This window comes from Gracilinanus agilis, chromosome 2, assembly GCF_016433145.1.
Source record: "Gracilinanus agilis isolate LMUSP501 chromosome 2, AgileGrace, whole genome shotgun sequence".
NCBI lineage: Eukaryota > Metazoa > Chordata > Mammalia > Didelphimorphia > Didelphidae > Gracilinanus > Gracilinanus agilis.
In genome coordinates, this window is record NC_058131.1 from 522,484,645 (window position 1) to 522,503,125 (window position 18,481).

Below are 18,481 nucleotides of genomic sequence, written 5' to 3' on the forward strand. Positions count from 1 at the left end.
TTCCTTCCTTCCTTCCTTCCTTCCTTCCTTCCTTCCTTCCTTCCTTCCTTCCTTCCTTCCTTCCTTCCTTCCTTCCTTCTTTCTTTCTCTTTCTTTCTTTCTTTCCTTTTACCTTCTCTCTTAGTATCAGTTCTAAGACAGAAGAGCAGCAATTGCTAGGCAATCAAGATTAAGTGACTAGCTCAGGGTCACACAACTAAGAAGTACCTAAGATGAGATTTGAACCCAGATCCCTCCCCATTCCAGGCTTGGCACTCTATCCACTGTGCTATTTAGCTACCCTGAAGCCTACTATTTGCTATAGTGTGTTGCTTCTTGATATTTTGTTATTTTAAAGAATGACTTTGTGTTTTTATTTATCCTGAGATGATTTAACCTTTCTAAAGATCAGATTCCAAAGGTTTGCCCTTGATACTAACGGGAAAACCTTATGGTCAAGCACTTTTCATTAAAAAAAAAAAAAAAAAAGCTTGGCCCTTCATTCTCTTCCTGTGCTTACACCAGACAGCAAGTGGAAACAGATTGCTAAGACACAGGTGATGCCCTTCTTGGCTCTGGCTGACAGGGCGTCAACATCTCCCACATGGCAGGAACCTGGAGCCCACGGGGGCCTGCGATGTCACAGCTCACTTCTAGTGCCATCAAACAGCTGTTTGTGAACACATTCCTGATGTTAGGGACAACCCTCCAAGCCCACACTGACATGTCAGGGTGTGTGCGTACGTGAGCCCTCGCTCATGCTGTGATTAAGACTCCAAGCGCCTACTATTTTCAGCCTGAACAGCTGCCAAATCTTTTGTATCCAAGTTGGCAAAGGGACACTCTCCCGTGCCCAATCTGCTGTGTGTGAAATGTTGAGAAAGCTCATGCAAATATCAAAGGAACTTCTTTAAATTTTCTCATGTCATCAATTTTCACAACTCTCCCTTTGGCTATTGCTTCATGGAGTCAGGAACCTCTGCCTGACCAGCTCCCACTTTGGAATGATTTCACTGGGTTTATAGATATGGCTTCAATATGATTTCATCTATTTTTTTAAAGGCACTGGCATATGCCATGGGGTTTCTGGAAGGTTCTGAACTGTTTTTACATCCTACTCAGGCACAGATACATTTCAGCAATGAGGAAAGTAAGTTTACTGAGTATTGTCTAGGAATCTATCTCATAGGAAGGAACATAGAGGTGGTACTTTCCTTGAGCTGGAAGAAAATCTGAAGATCATCTGGTCCAATCTCCTTATTTTACAAATGGCAGAACTAAGAGCCAGAAAGGTTATATAAATTCTCCCATATCTAAAGCCAAGATTCGGATTCAGTCTTCATGACTCCAAGGTTGACAATCTATAATAATAATAATAATAATGATAATAATAATAATAAATAGCTAGTGATTATAAAACACTTTTAAAATATCTTATTTTGCCTTCATGGTAACCCTGTGAGGTAGGTGCTATTATCATCTACATTTTGCAGAAGCAGCAGAGGTGAAATAACTTAGATAGTTAAGCCAGATTTGAACTCAGGTTTAGTGCTCTACCCTGGGCACTGCCTCACCATCACTAGAGTCCTTTCTTCACCATCATGTTGCCTCTCAAGTATCTAAATCTTGTGTTTTGTGCCCCCTATTGTGGCCATTTTAAAAATGTGATAACTGAGGTACTGAGTGTTTAACCACTTCTTGCAACCTCATGTAAGACGTTGGTGGCTTGGCTGTTGCCTGTATCCTCTGGCGGCACAATGCACAGGATTTAGAGTTTTTAAGATCATAGAAGCCTAAATTGTAGGATCAGAGGCTCAGAGCTTAGAAGGACCCTCCGAGGCCATTTAGTCAGTCTGCCCCTTTATTTTCAAGATGAGGAAACTGGGGTCTAAGAAGGTTAAGGTCACAGTCACATGGACAAGAAGTTCTTGCTCTAACATTTATTAATTTTTTTTATATTGGAAAAAATCACTTTCAAGTTTTAACTATCATAGTTTCCTGATCTATAAAATGATAATAATACATGTTATCTTTGTCTCGTAGATTCTTAGGGGAATCAAGTAAGTTGATACACACTCTATAGATGTTACCTATTTTGAGTTTACATTAGGAAAATGATTTGAGATGCTTGGAGCCTAGACACTACAGGAATACACTGTACTACTACAAAAGGCTCCTTTATCTTATGTAGAAAAAAAAAGTGGCAAATTACTAATAAAATTGCCTCTAAATACTTGGTATGAGCCAAACCCTTCAATTAGTTATGTGCCTCTGGTTTTATTCAACATATGCACTAAAGGAGAAGACAATGCTAACAAATAGGGCTCTATAAAATAAAGAGATTTTCTGTTGTAAACTTTGGAGGTGCTCTGTGTATCTGATCAAATAATTGATTTTTGAGGTAATAGACATACTGACCTCTTTCTCATTTATATTTCTTTGTTATTCCTTGGGTCAGGGAGAGGGGAAATTAGATGGCTAAGTGATTAATTAGTAATATGGAAAGCGCCATAAATCCATGGGCCAACAGGAAACTTTTGGACTGACAAAGAATGAGCCAGAGATTGTTAGAATGCAGCATGTTGGAGCCTGAAGACACAAGAATGAGAATTTCTAAATCAGCTCAGGGTTGTCTGGGGAGTGAAAATGCTGTTCTTGTCTGAGGTTATGAGGAAGTCATGAGTCTTGTTACAGAGCTTCCAGGGTAAGGGTTCTATTGCCTCTTATTTCCAGTACGTTAGGTAAGAATTAGGGTAGAAAGCTCAAGTGCCACTGAGTCCAGGAGTGATTATGTATGCACTTCCAATTATCTTGCCATATCATATTATTTCTGATTTTGTACATTATAGGTAGAATAATGGTTAAGGTTGAGTTGCAAAAATGCTGGGTAAGGGTTAGCAATTATATTCCTTTCCTTTTAATCTTTTTTAAAACCCTTACCTTCCATCTTGGAATCAATACTATGTATGGGTTTCAAGGCAGAAGAGCAAGAAGGGATAAACAAGGGGGATTAAGTGATTTGCTCAGGGTCACACAGCTAGGAAGTGCCTGAGGCAAGATTTGAACCCAGGACCTCCTGTCTCTAGGGATGGCTCTATATCTATTGAACCACCTAGCTGTTCCCCACCCCACACCTTTAATTTTTATAAGTAAAGCTCCAGGGTCATCTACATGCTCTGGTATTAGCAAGAAGTTATGATGGGATTTGAAAGAATTTACTCATGTCACTACAAATATCACATCTGAGGGAATTTTCACTAAAGAAGAAGGAAAGCAATCCCATAGGTTGATATAGAAGACTCTTGTGCTGACTACGTATTATTGTGTATGACTCACAAAAAGATTGAAATGATCTTTATGAGCTAAATTCCCTTAAAGAATTGCCTCTGATTTTTAGTTCCTATGTGTCCTCGAGGAAATCACTTGGTTCCAATTTCTTCATCTGTAAAGTGAGAATAATAATAGCATTTACCTCACAGGTAATAAGGATTAAATGAAGTAGCATACGTGCTTTGCAATCTGAAAAGAGCTATATAAATGCTAGCTATTAATATTACCATTCCCTATCCCACATATACTGTCTTTCTTCCAGTGTCATGAGAGTATATGATAGAGCAATTAGAAGAGAAATTTTCATTGTTTTTTTTACCTTGCTATTCTGATTAATTGAATGCTTTTGCTTTGACCTAATATGTCCTTCAATTTGGCATATCTCTAAAAAATATTATTATTATTTTTTTAACCCTTAACTTCGGTGTATTGTCTCATAGGTGGAAGAGTGGTAAGGGTGGGCAATGGGGGTCAAGTGACTTGCCCAGGGTCACACAGCTGGGAAGTGGCTGAGGCTAGGTTTGAACCTAGGACCTCCTATATCTAGGCCTGACTCTCATTCCACTGAGCTACCCAGCTGCCTGTCTAAAAAATATTATTAATGAGATGGAGGTTCACAAAGTATGGTTTTTGATAAATGTTGACCCAATATGTAACTTCAATCTGAGTATAGCTTTCAAGGTCCAATAATGATAGGGACTCATATTACACACACACACACACACACACACACACACACACACACACACACATACACACACACATTTAAATGTATACATATATGTATGTATATGTTCTTTATATATACACACGTTCTTTAATATTTCTATGAATACATGTACTTTAATACTCAAATAGTTTCATCAATTCATCATAATTTCATCAATGATGATAACCACTGCAGTGGTATATAGCCTACTGTGAAGATAGGAATAACTCTCCACTTGCCTATTTTTAGCTAATCAAATCAAGAACTTAAAGTACCACTACTTGACACTAAGAAAGAGAATAGATGAGTCACTTATTAGAGTAAGCTCACACCTCCAAAGCTACTGCTCCCCCCCCCCTTGAGTGAGCAGTGGTAGGCAAATCAAAAGAGTTTGGTTCCCATAAAGTGGGGAAGGGACAGGGAGTGACATGGAAAAAGGACTATAAAAAGTCCTGAACTTCCTGTCTAAGGGACTTCTCCTTTGGACTTCTTTGAAGGACTGCTCCTGGAACTTTTCCTTTGAACTTCTTCTCCTTTGGAATTTCTCTTTGGAGATTGCATCAGTGAGCTGGACTGAAGGAAGAGACTCTTTCCCTGGATCCTGTGTTGGCTTGCTGGGTGAGCATCTGGCCTTCCTTTCCTGACTTCTAGAGAGATTGGTTCTGGAGAGGCCTTCCTTTTCTGGAGGATGATGTGTTGGTGGAACCCTTGCTGAAAGACACCACCAGGACCTCTGGCTGAAGATTATCCAGCCCTGCAGGGGCTGAGCCAGACACTGGGAAAGCACTGAGGATGGTAGGCTAGACAATTCTCTACCTCCTTTTTACATTTTTCTACTTTCACTCTTTCTACCTCTTTGTAAATAAAGCTGCTAAAAGTCATTTTTACTTAAGCTATAATATTTTTAAATTGGTGACTACAATATTACTTTAGAACTTTCATATTAGCCTAAAACCTAAATTTTAAATTCTTATACTACTTAAACCTTCTTGTCTTAGAAAAGTCTTGTCCATGTCTTCCAATTATTCTTAAATACTGTATACTGTCTGGTGGGCAGAAAACCTTCATCTAGGTATTTTTTTACATTTTGTAGTCCTATATTTTTTTATATTTCCCTAATAACTAAAACCTAGAAAACATACTCTTGTGGTCTCAGAAAGGGAGACTGGGAGTTGAAGAGAAAGAGAGAAGTGAGATCTAGAACTAGGTGCTCATACATGGTGCTAGCACTAAAGAAAGGGGATAGAGATTTAGGATGAGAGTAAAGAAATTCCATGATCTCAAGAATCCAAGGGCCAGTTCTAGAGTTAAGGAAGTCTAAGAGGTCTTGAATATCATAGTGAGATTTGGAGCTCAGGAAAAATCTAGAAAATAGTAAAAAGAAAAAATCCTGGAGCAGAAATGCAAAATCTCCCAGATAATTTCTAAGCAAATTAACTGGAGACCTGGAAAAATGAGAAGGCTGAGCAAGACCAAAGACTTAGGTCTGAATCCTTCATAGGGTGTGAATGAAACTAGCATGAGGAAAAACTGGGTTAGGTCAAACCATGATGTACCCAGGAAAAACAATAGAAGTTCCACACCAAAACCAAGACTGAATTTATGTGGCTGTCAACAGTATTCTCCTGCCAACAGAAATGGGTGTATTGGTCCTGAAAAACAGAAACACTACCAGTGAGACTACCAGAGACAGTGAGCCACCTGCAAGGGAAATAGAAGGACATCACCTTCCCCATGCTATGTGAGGAAATACGGAGGGACCTTGCCAAAGGTCTCACAAGTCAGTTGTGAAAATGAGAAGAGAATAAATCTCCTTCCTTCTCATCTAGGAAGTCCACTACCCCATCAGAAGTCACTGGACACTCATTGTCTGAACATCTCCCACCTACCATTTTTTTTGGTTCACATTTCTGCATTGTTGGTATGGGTAGAACCATTTGAAATTGTGTTTGTTTGTTTTTAACTTGGCACAGCTAGGTGGCTCAATGAATTGAGATCCAGGTCTAGAGACAGGAGATTCTGGGCTCAAATCTGGCCTCAGACACTTCCCAGCTATGTGACCCTGAGCAAGTCACTTAACCTCCATTGCCTACCCTTACTACTCTTCTGCTTTGGAACCAATACACAGTATTGATTTTAAGACAGAAGGTAATGGTTAAAAAAAGAAGTGGGTGTTCTTCAAAATAACCATAAAGTGAGAGTATAAAATAATCTTACTTGCCTCTCCTTTCTGATGGTAAATAAATCTTTGCTCAAGCCCTTAGTGCCAGTGGTAGAATGGTAGATTACAAAATAATCTTCATCTCTTCATCTCTCCAGGCTCCTTTCAGTGGAAGTCTAGCCAGGTTTGTTCACCCAGCTCTCAAACACCCTCTACTTCTGCCCTTCTCTAATAGTCATGTTTACTTGCTGGGCATGTCATTCCCTTAGGGCCTTGTATTTTTTTAAAAAATAAAATAAAATAACCTGATTAACTTAAAAAAGGGAGTAGAGACTTCCAGAGCCTTTTTCTTAGGGTTAGGGTCCTTCAAGCCAAGTTAATCAGCATTTATTAAGTGTTTACTATGTGCCAGGCACTGTACTAAGAGCTGGGACTAAAAAGAAAGCCAAATATAGCCTCTGCCTTCAAAGAACTGACAACTCAGTGAAGGAAACAACCTACAAATAACTATATTGTTTGTGTCGTGGACCCCGTTGCCAATCTGATGAAGCCTATGGACTCCTCATTAAATTGTTTTTAAATTCAGAAAATTCAATACATAGAATTACAAAGGAAATCAATTATGTTGAAATAATTATTAAAATATTTTTTAAAAAAGAAGTTTATGGATATTTTAATACCAATATTAATATGATAATAATACCTTAATAATATTATTATGATAACTGTTTATATATATACATACATACATATATATATATATATATAACATTGTAAATTTTGCAAAATATTTCACAATACAACAACTGAGAAAGAGCTATCATTATTTCCCCCATTTTAGGGAGAAAAACAACTCTGAGAGTTTAGGTCTGATGCAAGATTTACACTCAGGTCATCTTGACTCAAAAACCAGGATTTTATTCATTTTGCCACCAAACTGCCTTTGTAATGTAGGACCTAAAGGAAGTGCATTGGTAGTCCAATGGAAAAGTAAATACTTTAGGACAGGAGGGCCCAAATGATGCCTCCTCCAACCCTGACACATAGAGGCGTGGGGTAGGTTTAGACACTAGACATCGGCTATATTTGGGGCAGCTACGTGGCGTAGTGGATGAAGTGCTAGGCCTGAGGTCAGGAAAACTCACCTTTGTGACTTCAAATCGGATAGCCATTTTTTAGCTGGGTGACCCTCAAGTCGCTTAACCCTGTTTGCCTCAGTTTCTTCATCTGTAAAATGAGCTGGAGAAGGAAATGCTAAACCACTCCAGCATCTTTGCCAAAAATACGACAACTGGGGTCACAAAGAGGCAGATACAACTGAAATGACTAAACAGCATTAGCTCTACAGAGAGATTCAGTCTCTAGCCTTGCTTGGCAGCCCATTTGGATCCTCTACTGTCACTTTCTGACACCGTCTCTCACCCTGCCAGAGAAATGGGCATGAAATTCTGTTGGGATCAGGAGAAAAAAAAAACAACCTGCCAAATGACACGTTCACATTAGACTTCTGGCTGCCTCGTTGGCTTATGGGGCCACTGGGCTATTTTTAAACTGATTTCAAAACCCCCTTTGCCACTGCTGCTGCTCTAAATGATTGCACATGTGTTCTGAACTCCAGGCCTGTGGTCAGAATGTTAGCTGACAGGGCGCTGATGTCAGAGAACAGTAGAGAAAAAGATTGTGAGATTAAGCCCATGATTTCCATATGTCTAAACCTAGCACAAATAACCTGCACCTCTCATCAGTGTCTCAGAAATTCAGCAGTCTGAACAGACCTCTTTTAGCCATGTTTATTCAGATTTTTCTTCTGCATCTTCAGTTTTTGAGGTGAAAGGGGTATAGTAAGTTATTTTTTATTTGAAAATTTTTATTTAATTAATTGGAGTATTCTTCCAGGGTTACATGATTCATGTTCTTTCCTCCCCTTCTCCCACTCCCCTCCCGTAGCCAACAAGCAATTCCACTGGGTTTTACATGTATCATTGATCAAGACCTATTTCCATATTATTAATATTTGCATTAGGGTGATCCTTTAAGAGTCTACATCGCCAATCATATCCCCATCGAACCATGTGATCAAGCAGTTGTTTTTCTTCAGTATAGTAAGTTATTGAAAAAAATTCTAGTATCCTTTTCGAGAATAAACTCTGAATCATTATTGTTTGCATTCCTATTGCCTAGCACTGTGTAGCACATTTGTTGTTGGTTGGTTGTTTCAGTTATATCCAACTCTTCTTTTAAATCATATTTTGGCATTTTCTTGGCAAAGAAACTAGAATAGTTTATCATTTCTTTCTCCAGTTCATTTGACAGATGAGGAAACTGAGGCAAATAGGGTTAAGTGTCTGACTTGCCCAGGGTTGCAAAGCAAGCTGGATTTGAACTCATGAAGATGAGTCTTCCTGATTTCAAGGAAAATCTTTATCCAATGGACCACCTGCTGCCCTGACTACTTACAGTTTGCCCTTTCTTTCTCCAGGTCATTTTATAAATGAGGAAACTGAGGCAAATAAGGTTAAATGATTAGTCCAGGGTTACACAGCTAGTAAGAGTCTGATGCCACATTTGAACTCATGAAGATGAGCCTCCTTGCCTCCAGACCCAGCGCTCAGTACTTAATGAGGTTTAGGAAGAAATAAAGGAAGTCTGAAACGTTAGAAAAAATAATGGACTGCAACCCAAATCTCTCTCTCTTTTTTTTTTTGTCATTATAGGAAATGCAGAAAATTTGAAATCTCAGAAAAATATATGGATAGCAACACAAATCTTTTTCTTGTCATTATCATCCTAAACATCTAGACTAAAGTTTACCTTTTGTCACACTGGCATGTTTGTGCTCCAATCTTTTCTCTCATTCACTTCGATCCAGTTTGTGACTTTTAAGGGAAAGAACAAAACTTAGTCAAGTTCTAGACCAGGAGACCAAGTCACCCAACTTCCTTTACCCAGCAATAATTCTTAGGCAATTCTAGAATATAGTATGCCATTTTACCTGCCAATGTATGGGCTATGATAGGCTCTGGAGATGTGTCTCAGATGGGGGTGTGCAAACTCCTTGAGGTCAGAGGTCTTTTGCCTCTTTTTGCACTCCCAGCACTTAACACTATGCCTGGCACACAGTAGAAGCAAAAAACAGCTTATCAATTGACTGCCAGAGCCCATGGTCAAATTTTCATGGCAAACATTTACTCCTCGGACATCAGCAAAAGCTATAAATCAAGCCTTGATTTATTGTTTTGTTAATTGTCTAGATTTAAGAAAGTGATGGAGAATATGTTAATGATGGCAATTAAATTTAAAAGTATGTTGGTGTGCAGTTTGTACCCCTCTTCCCCGAGGCTGGTTGTTAAATATTTACCAGCATACCCCTAGTCTCAGTCATCTTTATTTCCCATTTTCCTTAGGTCTTTCCAGTTAAACATTCAGCCAGAGGAGGCTCATCTAAAACGCAGTAGAACATACACAATGCCAACCTCAGATGCAATTGAATAAATTGAATGAAGTCTGGCTCAACAACTGTGGGTTTGTCTGTTCCCTGAAAAATCAGGAAGGAGGCCACAGGCCAAACCACCAGTGACTGAAATATCTCGGTTTAGGTTAGGGTTCACATTTACATAAAACAAACTTCTGTAAGGATTAGATAAGGGAATTAGGTTTCTTAGAAATTCTTCCACAAATCTGATTTAATGAGTCTATTCAAGACCTAGAAACTGTCACAGAGTGAAAGAAAGAAGAGTGCTTTTGGGCTGAACTAAAGAAACTCCAAAACATTTATGATTATTTCATATGACTATGTTCAGTCATTTCATTTGGGTCTGACTCTTTGTGAACCTATTTTGAAGGGGTTTTTTTTGGCAGATAGTGGAGTGATTTGCCATTTCCTTCTCCAGTTCCTTTTACACATGAGGAAACTGAGACAAACAGGGTTGAGTGACTGACTTGCCCAAAGTTGCACAGCTAGCATGTGTCCAAGGCAGGATTTGAACTCTTGGGTTCAAAAATGGCCTCAGGCCCTTCTTGGCTGTGTGCCCCTGGGGAACTCACTTAATTCCCAATGCCTAGCCCTTAGTGCTCTTCTGCCTTAGAATCAAAACTCAAAATTGAAGGAAAGAGGTTTTTTTAGTGACCCCTATGCAAAGAAAGGAGATTCTTAATCCTAAGAATGTGAAAGATAATTATTGCTGGGAAGAAAATGGCATTTGAATAACAATTGATACCATTTCTAGACCCAATAGAAATTTTCCTGAGGACAAGACCTAAAAAAAGGACACTTAGATTTCTCAGTTCTTAGGGAGGTAGAGAGAGAGAGAGAGAGAGAGAGACAGAGAGAGAGAGAGACAGAGAGACAGAGAGAGAGAGAGACAGAGAGACAGAGAGAGACAGAGACAGAGAGAGAGACAGAGAGAGAGACAGAGAGACACAGACACAGACACAGACACAGAGACAGACAGACAGACAGAGACAGAGACAGAGACAGAGACAGAGAGAGAACAAGGTGAAAATGAAGACTGAGAGAAATAGAGAGGCAAGGACAGAGAGAGAGGAAAAGTAACGGGGAGAGAGAGAGAGAGAGAGAGAGAGAGAGAGAGAGAGAGAGAGAGAGAGAGAGAGAGAGAAAGATAGATAGATAGAGAAACAAAAAGACAGAGACTTAGACAGACAGAGACCTAAATGGAGACAGAGAGGGAGTGCTGGTCACAGAAAGAGAGACAGAGGCAGAGAGAGACAGAGACAGAGAAAAGGAAGAGGAAGAGGTGGTACTGCAGGAGGAGGGGGAGGGAAAATTCAGAGAGACAGAGACAGAAACAGAAACAGAGAGAGAGAAGTGAGAGGTGAGAAAGGCAAGAAGCAAGGGGCACCAAGCTTCTACTCTTCTGCTCAAAATGATGAAAAGGAAGGAGGAAAAAGGAGTAGCCAAAAAGAAGAGTAAAGAGAGAGGCATAAGAAACTACTTCTCTCATGACCTGCTAGAAGGAAGAGGAAGAGAAAGAAAGACCAAGGGTAAAGAATCCTGTATTTTTAAAGGCTTGCAAACGAATTCCAGTAAAATCAGGTTGTGTGTGCTCCTAGCCATGTGCCCTCCTGCTGGGGCCCCAAGAGTGAAGTAACATCCTATCTACTTTGAGTTGATTATGAACTGAAGGGAGTTTGCTCCATGAATAATCAGTCAGTCAATTCACATCTAGCTCACAATCTAATGGAGGGAGACAACATGCCAACAAATACATACAAAGCAAGCTATATACTGGATAATGGGAAATAATTAACAGAGGAAGGCTCTAGAATTAAAAGAATTTGAGAAAGGCTTCCTGTAAAAGATGAGATTTTAGGTGGGAAATAAAGGAAGCCAGAGAGTCAGTAGTCAGAGTGGAAGAAGAAGAGCATTCCAGCCCTGGGAAATAGAGAAAATACCCAGAGCCAAGAGATGGAGTGTCTTGTTTATGGAACAGCCAGCAGGTCATTGAACCTTGCTTAAAGAATATGTGTTGGGGAGTATTGTGGACTGGAAAGGTAGGAGGGGGCTCCCTTATGAAGGGCTTTGAATGCCAACAGAGCATTTTGTATTTGATCCTAAAGGCAATAAGGAGTTACTGGGATTTATTGGTAGAGAAGTGATATGTTTGGACCTGCATTTTAGGAAAATTACTTTAATGGCTGAATGGAAGATGGATTGGAGCGGGAGAGACTTGAGGGAGGCAGATCCACCTACCAGCAAGCTATTGCCATAATCCAGGCATGAAGTGATAAGGTCCTGCATAATAATAAATTGAAAGACTCCCTTTTAGTCTAATCCACATGACTCATTAGAAACCACAGCTTTGTTGTTTTGTTTTGGTTTTTGTTACTGTTAAATATTTTTCAATTTTTTCTTAGTTCTAAATCCTCCACATCATCTCCCATTCACTGAGAAGACAAGACTATAATAACCATTGTTTACATGAAGTCATGCAAAACATATTTCCATATTAGTCATGTTGCAAAAAAAAATCAACATTAATAAAGTAAAAAATGTGCTTCAATCTGCACTCAGAGTTAATTAGTTCTGTCTCTGGAGGAAGACAGAATTTTTCATCATAAGTCCTTTGGAATTATGATAGGTCATTGCACTGATCAGAGTAGCTAAGTCTTTCACAATTGATCATTATTACACTATAGCTGTTACTATGTACAGTGTTCTCCCTAATTGTGTTCATTTCATTTTGCATCAGCTCATATAAGCCTTCTCAAGTTTTTCTAAAACTATCCTTTTTGTCATTTCTTACAATATTATTCTATCACCATCATACCACAATTTGTTCAGCCATTCCCCAATTGATGGGTATCCCTTCTATTTCCAATTCTTCTCATGATCCATTTGACCAGAGTTAAGTGAGAGGGGAGATTCCCTTTTCCCATCCAATTATCTGGAAAGTGTCATCTTTCTATTATGACTCTGTTAGGGGCCAGGAAGCTCAGGAAGCCACAAGTTCTAAACTGTATTAAGATAGATGCCCCTTTTGTATGTTCTGAGGCATTATGGGAGATATTGAATGATACGACCCACCTCTTGCCCCTCAGGATGTTAACTATTTTCTGGGAAGGCTTGCATAAAAAAACAAGTAGCATATGTGCAAAAAGTAGAAAATAACACAGCGCTGACTTATATTGAGTGGTAAATATGTAATAAGTGGTAGGGGAAGTCAGGATGGGGAGTTTTAAAATGATACAGGAAATCTTCATGGAGGAAATGTAAATTGAGTTGAACATTAGAGGATGAATAGAATTAATTTATTTGAAATCTATTGGTTACTTTTTTATAGGAAGTCAATCGATTAATGAGCAATTATTAAGTATCTACTATATAAATGCTATGCTAAGCTACCATTTAGTCAGGGAGATAACATGCAAACAACTATGTATAAACAAGATAAAGACAAGATAAATTGGAAGTAATCTCAGAGGGAAGGCACTAGCATTCAGGGGGATTGGGAAAAGTTTCTTGCAGGAGGTAGGGTGTTCTCATTTTGAAAACATAGTGCATGGCATTTCCTTCTTAATTCTTATCTTTTCCTCTTCTCCATTCTTCTTAGATATTCTACCCCCCCCCCAAAAAAAAAATGGGACTGAGGAAGTTCTCTTTTGAGTGATTGAAAATTGATCTGGTATTTGGATGACTAACTCATCAAGAGTAGAGTAGTAAAAATGATGGCTGGAAATCTACTCAGGAAGGAAGGAGACTATAGAAGAGACCCACCATATCTTCGGTAGCAATAAATGATGGATTGATTGGTTCATAGGGCAGAATTTGAGGGAGGAGATGCTTTTCTGTAAGGAAACCCTTTAGGACATTTTTCTTAAACTCAAATATTTAACCTAACTAGTAAAATATCTAAATTCTCTAGCAGAGGCTATTCTCTATGTAATAATAATAATAATAATAGCTAGCATTTATTTTAGGCTTTAAGGTTTACAAAGTGCTTTCCATGTATGATCTCATTTGAACCTTACAATAATCCTGTGAATAAATCTCTATCATTGTTAGCATTTTGCTAATAAGGCAATTGATATATAGCTTTGGCCCTTGGGTTTTCAACAATATGTAGGAGCCAAGAACCAAGGATTGGGAGTAGAAGGAACTAGACACATGGAGGAAAAATTCTTTAAAATAAAATGATAAAGTGTATCTTTTTTTAAAAATCCTTGCCTTCCAACCTGGAATCAGTACTAAGTATTGGTTCTATGGCAGAAGAATGGTAAGGTTTAGGCATTTGGGATTATGAGACTTGCCCAAGTTCAAACAAATAGGAAGTGTCTGAGGCCAGATTTGAACTCAGGATCTTCCATCTCTAGATGCCTCAAAAATGTATCACTTTTAAGAATTCAAATGTAAGAATTATCATTTAAAGAGCACCTAGTTAGCACAGTAGATGGAGTATCAGGAGAGTCTGGGATCAAATCTGGCCTCAGATACTTCCTAGTTGTGTGACCCTGGGCAAGTCACTTAACTCTAATTGTCCAGCCCTTATTGTTTTTCTGCCTTAGAATCAATGCTTAGTATCAATTTTAAGACAGAAAGCAAGGGTTGTTTTGTGTTTGTTTTTTTTTTTAAGAATTATCATTTTAAAATTATTTATCATCTTTAAAAGTTAAGAAATTTCATTAAATAAAATTTGCAGGCTAAAAATTGTTCCATGGATTAGTACAAGTTCACTATCATTCAATCAGCTTAATAAACATTAATTATGTACCTACTACGTGCCAGGCACTCTGCTAAGTGTTTGGAATGTAAAAAAAAGGCAAAAGACAATCCTTGAAGTAGGAACTCACAATCTAATGGAGGATATGACAGGAAAAAATATATATATACATATATATACATACACATAAATGTATATATGAATACAAGATAAAATAGGAAATAATTAACAAAGGAAAGGTACTAGAATTTTTTATGCTTCTCGTTAGTCTTATATTTGAGAGTCAAAGTTTCCATTCATCTCTGATCTTTTCTTCAGTGATGTTTGAAAGACCTTTATTTTATTTAATACTCATTTTTTTACCCTGAAGGAATATGTTCAGTTTTGCTGAGCAAGTGATTCTTGGTTGAAGTCCTAGCTTCTTTGCACTCTGGAGTATTCCATTCCAAGCCCTTCTTTAATATAGAAGCTGATAAATCCTGTATTATCCTGCCTGTCACTCCATAATATTTAAATTGTTTTGTTGGTTGTTGTTTTTTTTTTTTTTTTGGCTGCTTGCAATATTTTCTTCTTGACCTGGAAGTTCTAGAATTTGGCTATTTTGGAATCTCTTTCAGGAGATGATTCTTTCAATTTCTGTTTTTACCCTCTGGTTCTAGAATATCACCACAGTTTCCCTCAACAATTTCTTGAAAGCTATCTAAGCTCTTTTTTCATCATGGCTTTCAAGTAGTCCAATAATTCTTAGATTATCTCTCCTGTTGTTTTTTTTTTTCCTGGTCAGTTGTGGTTCCAATGAGACGTTTTATATTTTCTTCTATTTTTTCATTCTCTTGACTTTGTTTGATTTTTTTTTGATATTTCATTGAGTCATTAGCTTCCACTTGTGCAATTCTAATTTTTAAGACAATATTTTCTTCCAGTGACTTTTTATAACTCCTTTTCCATTTGGCCAATTCTATTGTGTAAAGAGTTCTTTTCCTTAGTGAAATTGTGTAACTCTTTTTCCATATGGCTAATTCTACTTTTAAGAGGTTCTTCTCATCATTGGATTTTTGTGCCTCTTTTACCAATTGGCTTATTCTATTTTTTAAGATATTAATTTCTTCAGTATTTTTTGTGCCTCCTTTACTGTTGTTGTTGACCTTTTTTTATGATTTGCCCATATCACTCTCATTTCTTTCCCCAATTTTTCTTCTATCTTTCTTATTTGATTTCTAAAATCCTTTTTGAGCTCTTCCATTAACTCTTTTGGGGCTTGAGAGCAATTCATATTTTTCTTGATGATTTTGGATGCATCAGTATTGCCTTTCTTGTCTTCTTCTGAATGTGTTTTTTTTGGTTTTCCCTGTCACCAAAATAACTATGTAGAGTTTCTTTTTGTTGTTGTTTGTTCATCTTCCTGCCTTTCTCTTTCCTTTTAATTTAAAAAAAAAACTGTTAAAATTGGACTCTGTAACTGTGATGAAAGGAAGACTGTTCAAATCTTTAGGTTCTTTGTGCAGCTGCCTTCAGAGCTGGCATGGGAATCTATCTGCTTTCAGTTCTTCCAAGGTGGTATGATTTTAAGCAGAGATGTGTTTTATACTATGGCACCTTGTGCTCAGGTCTGTGAATAACCACAATCACTCTTTTACTCCTTGGAACTATGACCAGGGTCACCTGCTCCCCTGTGACCACAAGCATTGGTGTGTGTTAGTGTTCCTCTTTGTCCTAAAATCTCACCCCAATACTGCTACTTGGATCTGCATATTGGCAATGGAATAAAGAGTCTTGTAGCCCAGAACCAGCAAAGGAACCCTGTTATCTCTCCTTCTGAGTAATTGTCCAACCCTCCGGGAGGGGAGGTGCAGGGGGGCCTCACCATTTGTGGCTGAAAACACTGGAAGCTTTTGCTGCTACTTCAACTGTGCCCAGGGCCCATTGCAGCAGTGGGGACCTGCCCTGGCATGCTACTTTGTGCTCTACCTCCATCCCAGTACACTAGATTCCTTGTGCTGGCCTTCTAAGTTTTCTTGAGCTGAAAAATTACTTCTCCAAGCATCATTTTTTTACGTACCCCTCTACCCCCATTCTTTTTAAAATTAATTTATCTATTTGTTTGTTACATTAAAATTTCCAGGTATCTCCCATCCTCCTTTCCCTTCCCACACTAGAGAAGGTATCATTTAACAAAAAACATATATGTGTATATAAAAGTATATCTTGCTTGTTTCTATTTTTCAATTCTTTGGAAGTGGACATACATAAATTATTCTGGAAGCAATATTTGTGTTGCTGTATGTAATTCTTGGTTCTGCTCAGTTCACTCTTCATAATTTCATGTGCAACAAAAGCAGTAATTAGAGGAAAATTTTTGTCTCTAAATGCTTATGTCAACAAAACAGAAAAAGAACAGATCAATGAATTGGGTAGGCAATTAAAAAAAAAACTAGAAAGAAGAACAAATTGAAAATCCCCAGTTAAATACCAAACTGGAAACCTGAATCCATTCTATTCCTGGTCTAAATTTAGAAGATCTGGATTGTAGACATAATGTTGTTTAATTTTGGCCAATTACTTTACCTCTCTGAGTCTTGGGTTTTGATCTATTAAATAAGGTCATTAGACTTTATTAGAACTTATTACTTATTAGACATTAAAGGACTAAGGTTCTTTCCAGTTTCAATGCCTATGAGTCACCTAAACTAAAGTGAGAATAGAACAAAATTCCAACTAAGAAGCAAGAATAACTGAAAAATTAATGAAGTTTTTGCCCTAAAGAAAGGAAAAATCCATATGACCAAATAAGAGATAGAGATTTACATCCTGCATGACAGGATGTAAAATGAATAATTTTGATTACATCAAATTAAAAGTTTTTGCACAAACAAGCCAATGTAGCCAATGTGAGGGAAAACATAAAACTGGCCGGGGCGGGGGTGGGGGGGGAAGGTGGGATAGGGTGGATTTACAGCAAATTTATCTGATAAAAGCCTCATGTCTCAAATACATAGAGAACTGAACCAAATGTATAAGAGTTTGAGACATTCCTCAATTGATAAATTATCAAAAGATATGAATAGAAAGTTTTCAGAAAAAGAAATCAAAGTTACCTATAGTCATTTGAAAAAATGCCCTAAACCACTATTAATTAGAGAAATGAAAATTAAAATAACTCTGTGGTACCACCATATAAATCAGATTGCCTAATATGACAGAAAAAGAAAATGACAAATGTTGGAAGGGATGTGGGAAAAGTGGGCCACTAATGTTAGTGGAGTTGTGAACTGATCCAACCATTCTGGAAAGCAATTAGAAACTACACTCAAAGACTCTAAAATTTAGCCCCAGCAATACCTCTACTAACTCTGTATTCCAGAGAGATCAAAAAAGGGGGCGGGAAGGACCTACTTATACAAAAATATTTATGACAGCTCTTTTTGTAGTGGCAAAGAATTGGAAATTGAAAGGATGCCCCTCAAATGGAGAATGGCTGAACAAATTGTGGTATATGATAGTGATGGAATACTATTGTGCTATTAGAAATGACAAACAGGATACTTTCAGAAAAACCAGAAAAGACTTACATGAACTGATGCAAAGTGAAGTGAGCTTAAGAGAGCTATTGAGAGCACTTAAGAGAGTGAACTTAGGAACACTGAAGAGAGTACACTTAAGAGAAAGCACTTGAGATTAGAGTGTGGTAAGAGCTCACACTTGAGAGCATTGAAGAGTGTGCTCGACACTTAAGAAAATGAGCTTGAAAGTGCACTTAAGAGTAAACTAGAGAGTATCCTTAAAAGCACTTAAGAAAGTACATTTAGAGTACTTAAGAGGACACAGGTAAGAAAGTTATTGAAAGCACTTAAGAAATCTGCAATGAATATTACACTTAAGGCATCTATGAGTCCTCTTAACCCTAGATCTGACATTTTCTCCATTGTGCTATCTACCTCCACTTTCTGTTTCTCTGTCTGTCTCTCTCTATCTGTCTCTCTCTCTGTCTGTCTCTGTCTCTTTCTCTCTGTCTTTCTCTCTCCTCTCTCTCTTGTCTCTCTCTCTCCCTCTGCCCTCTCTCTCTATCTCCCTCTCCTTCTCTCTGTCTCTGTCTGTCTCTGTGTCTCTGTGTCTCTGTCTCTGTCT